The sequence below is a fragment of the Triticum urartu genome, unplaced genomic scaffold, assembly GCF_056163025.1.
Source record: "Triticum urartu cultivar PI428250 unplaced genomic scaffold, HENAU_Tu73 scaffold2, whole genome shotgun sequence".
NCBI classification, from domain to species: Eukaryota; Viridiplantae; Streptophyta; class Magnoliopsida; order Poales; family Poaceae; genus Triticum; species Triticum urartu.
The window spans coordinates 1,306,156-1,313,015 of NW_028260368.1; the positions used below are offsets into that span (position 1 = coordinate 1,306,156).

Sequence of the window (6,860 nt, forward strand, 5' to 3'; positions counted from 1 at the left end):
GCAACAAGATCCAGTTGGTAAGGATAAAATACCCTTTCGTATTTGTATGGATTTCTGGAATTGATAATCATAGAGGAGCCCTCTTTACCATTCTGTATAAATGGACTATTCTATTTGTATAGATATTGGTAGAGGGGCGTATCCAACCCTCTTTTATCCACTAGTTACCCCTCTTTAGTTTAAGAGTATAGAGCAGTTTGGTAGCTCATAAGGCTCATAACCTTGGGGTTGCGGGTTCGATTCCCACTACCGCCTCCATACTCCTTCTTTATGATATATGCATGATATAATATATACATCATGCATTTGTATCTGGATTTTTTGATTTCCTAAAAGAGTTTTGGTCTAACAGTTTTTTCTCGGAAGAAGCAAAAAAATAAAAGAAAGAATAAAATATGAAAGAAAAGCGTCCATTGTCTAATGGATAGGACAGAGGTCTTCTAAACCTTTGGTATAGGTTCAAATCCTATTGGACGCAATCTTATTTCTATCTATTCTTTAAATAACTATACTAAACTAAAAACAAAGAAAACTTTTTTGCATGATTCAAATGAAAAAGCTTTCTCAACGATTCCTATTCTACTAACAAGAGTAGACATGCAAAATTTATTTGTTACTGAAGAGAAAACCGTTCCAGCTGTTCCTGAATAGCTTCCTTCAAAAGGATTTCCGCTTGCTCGGTGAATGTCTTGCTAGAAGATATAATTTCTTGGAATTGAGGTTTAGTATCTTTTAGATGTTTACGTAACTCATCCAGAAATTTATTTACCTGTTCAATTTCTAACGAATCAAGATATCCTCTTGTTCCGGTATAAATAGTAGCTATCTGCTCTTCCACTGGGAGAGGATTTGCCTGGGATTGTTTAAGCAATTCCCTTAATCGTCGACCCCTTGCCAATTGATTCTGACTTGTTTTATCGAGAGCAGAGGCGAATTGTGCAAAGGCTTGTAACTCTGCGAATTGCGCTAGTTCCAATTTTGATTTGCCAGCTACTTGTTTCATGGCTTTAATTTGAGCCGCGGATCCTACTCTGGAAACAGAAATACCCACATTAATAGCGGGTCGAATTCCGGCATTGAATAGATCCGCAGATAAGAATATTTGTCCATCTGTAATGGAGATTACATTAGTAGGAATATAGGCGGAAACGTCTCCAGATTGAGTCTCAACTATTGGTAAAGCGGTCATACTTCCTTCGCCTAAAAGAGAATTTAATTTAGCGGCTCTTTCTAAAAGGCGTGAATGCAAATAAAAAACATCCCCTGGATAAGCCTCACGTCCGGGAGGTCTTCTTAATAGAAGGGACATTTGGCGATAAGCTTGTGCCTGTTTGGAGAGATCATCATAAATTATTAAAGTATGCCGTTCGCGGTACATAAAATACTCAGCCAGGGCTGCTCCCGTATAAGGAGCGAGGTATTGTAATGTAGCAGGTGAATCCGCCATTTCAGCTACTACAATAGTGTATTCCATGGCCCCCTCCTCATGGAAAGTAGTTACTACTTGAGCTACGGAGGATGCTCTTTGACCGATAGCTACATAAACACATATTACACCTTGCCCTTTTTGATTGAGAATTGTATCTGTGGCTACTGCTGTTTTGCCAGTCTGTCTGTCCCCAATAATTAACTCTCGCTGACCGCGCCCTATAGGGATCATCGAATCGATAGCAATAAGCCCTGTTTGAAGAGGTTCGTATACGGAACGCCTGGAAATTATACTTGGAGCAGGAGATTCAATTAAGCGAGATTCGGAAGCTATAATTTCGCCTTTCCCATCAATAGGTTTAGCCAGAGCATTTACAACACGACCCAAGTAAGCCTCACTCACGGGTATCTGAGCAATTCTTCCTGTTGCTTTTACAAAACTTCCCTCTTGTATCATCAACCCATCGCCCATTAATACAATCCCAACATTTTTGGATTCCAAATTCAGAGCAATACCCCTAGTACCTTCTGCAAATTCGACTAATTCACCTGACATTATTTCACCAAGACCTATAATACGAGCAATCCCATCCCCCACTTGAACTACGCGACCTATATTCTCAATCCCTACTTTCCTATTATATTGTTCAATACGTTCGCGGAGAATTTTATGAATTTCGTCGACTCGAAGGGTTGCCATTAGTGTTTCTTGACTCTTTTTTCGGAAGCAAGGGGAAAAATAATGCCTAAATTCTAAACGAAAGTAGAAGTTCAAGGCCTAATTAATTTAATTATTTCTTCCATTCCAGGGACCCGAGAATGCCAATATTAGCACGAATCGTACGGAAATGTAACTCGGTATTCAAACAACTATTCAGAGTTCCTAGAGCTCCTTGTACGGCCTGTTGGAAAACCCGCTGTCGGACCTGATTCATTGCCCTTTGTTTTTCAAAATAAAGGGTTTCGTTTTTAGACTTTTCCAATTGTTCCAAACTAATAGAAGTAGCATTAATCAAATTTGCTTTTTCTCGTTCTATCTCAGAGTATCCATTCATTCGATACTCATCCGCTTCTAGTTCGACTTTCTGTAATCGAATCCGAGCTTTTTCGAGTTGCTCAATGGTCCCTCTACGCAATTCTTCTGAATTTCGAATAGTACTCAAGATCCTCTGTTTTCGATTATCTAATAAATCTTTTAATGAAAGTAGATTATTTTGTAAGTTTACAACTTTTATGATCTCTTCCCGAACCAAACATGAATCTTTCGATTCATTTGGCTCTCACGCTCCTTTTTTTTTTTCTATAGCTATTTCCATATCTTTTTTTTAAGTAATGAGCCTATCCTCTATCTTCTTTTTTATGTTTATATTTCAATATACCGAAACCTATATAAGACTAGATAAATATTAAGAGGACTCTTCCGCCTAGATAAAAATATATCATGGTCAGCAAAGTTGTTTCTTTATTTTTATTTGCCCTCTAGTTAATAATTTCAATTTCATTAAGAAAAACTAACTAAATAAATGGAAAATGAAAATTAATAGAATTCTTTTTTATTTTTTTTTTCTTCAAATCCAAAAAATTTCTCTTTTTTATACATAGGTCGTCGATTCGGCATTGGTTAAAAAAGGGCAGGGTGCCCCCTTTTTTTTTCTAGTAAATAGTTCAAACCATTTTATCGATATGAGTGTTCTATATCAGATAAATTTTACATTAGCTATTTCCCGTTTAAATTGGTACTAATACTAATATAGTTGTAGAAAGAGTACCTCTTTTTGCCTGGACTTCAAGCAGTTTAGCTTTAACCGTGTTAATGGTCTCACATTCTTGGTTTATAGAGAATCAAAGTTGATTTACCAATGAGTCGCGAAATGCTATGGTTCTTCCATATGATTTCTGAATTTATTCAGAAGTAATTCGTCGAGATCGTGCACCCTTTTCTTATTTATCCGAAAAATACTAAAAAATATTATAAAGTGCAGCCGGATAGATCCAATCTATTCTTGAAATAGACAACTCGCACACACTCCCTTTCCAAAAAAAATCAAAACACCAACCACTACAGTTAGATTTATTAGATTTGTTGCTAAAATATCGGTATTAAGCCCGAAACTGCCAGCGGATGGCCAGTGAGCTAAAAAAACGAAAGAATGGGTTACATTTTTCATATGCTCTCCTCTTATAGATAGGACGAACAAAGAACAAAGTTTTTCGATCACTTACTTCGCTCGCCCTTTTTTGATCGGTTTTTTTAATGCAAATAGATTCAATCTAGTAATTTCTTTTAGATTAAGTCTTACGTCTTGTTTGACCGGTGAAAGACTTCCTTTGTTGAAATGTTCTGTTCCCAAAATTCCTAAAATAAAAGGAAAAAACTTTCCACTTTCCTAAACTAAGGACGGGAAATAAGAAGGTGAGCATATCTTCTAAATTAATAATACTCAACTCAGCCCTTCCTAGAATGGGGTATTATCTGTCCCGATAAATAGATAATTCCAGGAGTAATAAATAGGAGTAAATTAAATAAAGTATTGATATAATTGGAATTGTGGAAGCAAATACCAATTTACTAAAAAAAGAAAAAAGTATCTAATCGAAATCGAAAGAATTTTTTTTTTAAGATTAAACAAAAGGGTTCGCAAATAAAAGCGCTAGTGCCACAACTAGTCCATAAATTGTTAAAGCTTCCATAAAAGCTAGACTAAGCAATAAAGTACCTCGTATTTTACCTTCTGCTTCTGGCTGTCTCGCAATACCTTCTACAGCTTGTCCTGCAGCAGTACCTTGACCAACTCCAGGTCCAATAGAAGCAAGCCCTACGGCCAATCCAGCAGCAATAACAGAAGCAGCAGCAATTAGTGGATTCATGGTGAGTAGTTCCTCGTGTCAAAAAAAAGAAATGGTTAAGGATACAATCAACCAATAAATTCTTACTTCTAAGCTCTATTGGGGAGAAGTAAAGTAACTAAAAAGTACAAATTGAAATCAAATTGAAATGATAATGTGAATTGTCCGAACTACATAGAAGGGAATTCCATATCCATATATCGGATTAGATAATGAATCTAACCTAGGAATATATAATATAATATCCTATATATATACATTTGTTTCTTCTATTTTGTTTGCATATTTTCTCATTTTCTATTGAATCGGATTCTAAAATCATTGCTTAAAGTGGAAACCTGCATAAAAGAGGACTCCACTTATAGACATTAAGGATATTATAGTATAGATCTAGCCTGACTCCACCCTCCTTAATGCATATATACTTTGAAAATTCCATAATATAGTCTATTCTATTCTCTCTCCTACAACTCTAGGCTATATATTCATACGCATTTCTAACTATTTTTTTGCAACCAAGCAGATTATCTGGAACCATGCATGAATTGAGCTAAGCTGCAAAAAAAAAAAATACTATTTCCAAAAAGAGTCAATTCAATGATGACCCTCCATGGATTCACCTATATAGGCTGCGGCTAATGTTGCAAAAATAAGAGCTTGAATACCGCTTGTAAATAATCCAAGAAACATGACCGGTATAGGGATTACTAAGGGGACTAAAGAAACAAGAACAACAACGACTAATTCATCCGCCAATATATTCCCGAAAAGTCGAAAGCTAAGCGATAATGGTTTTGTGAAATCTTCTAGGATGTTAATTGGTAAAAGGATTGGAGTTGGTTTAATATATTTCTCGAAATAGCTCAATCCTTTTTTGCTAAGACCAGCATAAAAATATGCCGCTGACGTGAGTAAAGCTAAAGCAACAGTAGTATTTATATCATTCGTGGGCGCTGCTAATTCCCCATGGGGTAACTCTATAATTTTCCAAGGTAAAAGAGCACCCGACCAATTCGAAACAAAAATAAAAAGGAACATAGTTCCAATAAAGGGAACCCAGGGACCATATTCTTCTCCAATCTGAGTTTTGCTCAAGTCTCGAATAAACTCAAGGACATATTCAAAAAAATTCTGACCGTCGGTCGGGATGGTTTGTGGATTCCGAACAGCTATGACAACTGAACCTAGCAAGATAGTAATTACGACCCAAGAAGTGATGAGTACTTGGGCATGAATTTGGAAACCTCCTATTTGCCAATAGAAGTGTTGGCCTACTTCTACACCCGATATATCGTATAACCCCTTGAGTGTTTTAATGGAACAAGGTATAATATTCATATTGTCCTCTGATAAAAATTGAACTTCAAAAAAGGAATTCTTTTGATTCAACCATCTCTTTCTCAACTCAGCAACTTGAAGTATTAATCTTATATTTAGGATACCAAGAAAGCACATCAGATCATAATATATATCAATACCCTCTAATATATATCAATATTCCCCTTCTTTTTTCTATGCAAAAAAAATTCTATGCAAAAAAAAAGATATAGTAAAGTAAGTGATTCCATAAATTTACGCAGTTGCCCAAGAATTCACTATATATTCTTAATCAACGATTTCTTATATAGAGAGAACGGCCCTCACAAATTGAAAATACTAATTTGTTAAGAATCAATCGAATTGAAGTCATAGTGTCATCGTTGGCTGGAATCGATATATTCGCGAGATCCGGGTCACAATTTGTATCGACTAAAGAAATAGTAGGAATCCCCAAAATGGCACATTCCCGAAGAGCTATATACTCTTTTTGCTGATCAAGGACGATCACAATGTCTGGCAATCTCGTCATATATTTGATCCCGCCGAGATACCTTTGCAAAGTAGATAATTTTCTCTTCAAGATTGCCACATCTCTTTTTGGGAGATGGTGGAATTTTCCCATTTTTTCTTCTGCTCTTAAGTCTCTAAATTGAGAAAGTCTAGTTTTCGTAATCGACCAATTCGTTAACATACCACTGAACCACTTTTTATTAACATAATGACAACGAGCCCTTATTGCAGCTGATGCTACTAAATCTGTTGCTCTTTTTTTGGTACCAACAATTAAGAAACTTTTTCCCTGACTTGCTGCATCAAAAACTAAATCACAAGCTTCTGATAAAAAACGAGCCGTTCTAGCGAGATTTATAATATGAGTACCTTTACGCTTTGCCGAAATGTAAGGGGCCATTTTAGGATTCCATTTCTTAATACCATGACCAAAATGAACTCCTGCTTCTATCATCTCTTTCAAATTAATGTTCCAATATCTTCTTGTCATTTTTTCCACACTTCCTTTTTTTTAATCCTACCATTCCATTACGGAATTTAGTTCTTTTTGAAGATTAAGAAAGATCCGAAATAGCTTGAAATAAATAATAATTGTTCCGAGAGAACCTTGTACTAAGATAAGAGTTGGCCATTGATACATGGTATAAACATAACCACCTTAATGAATTAACTGACTTGTTTTACTTATTAAAATAAAAATCTTAAAAATCTAAAATTTGACCTGTTAGTGTTCTAAGTTCAAAAGTCTAGTAAAG

At 35.6% G+C, this 6,860-nt stretch overlaps 1 non-coding gene across 1 annotated transcript; it reads left to right on the top strand.

Annotated features, from left to right (window-relative positions):
- The first annotated feature begins 406 nt into the window (after positions 1-406).
- On the top strand, positions 407-478 carry TRNAR-UCU (transfer RNA arginine (anticodon UCU)). Its single transcript has one exon. It is a non-coding gene; the product is annotated as a tRNA-Arg (tRNA).
- The last annotated feature ends 6,382 nt before the right edge of the window (positions 479-6,860 follow it).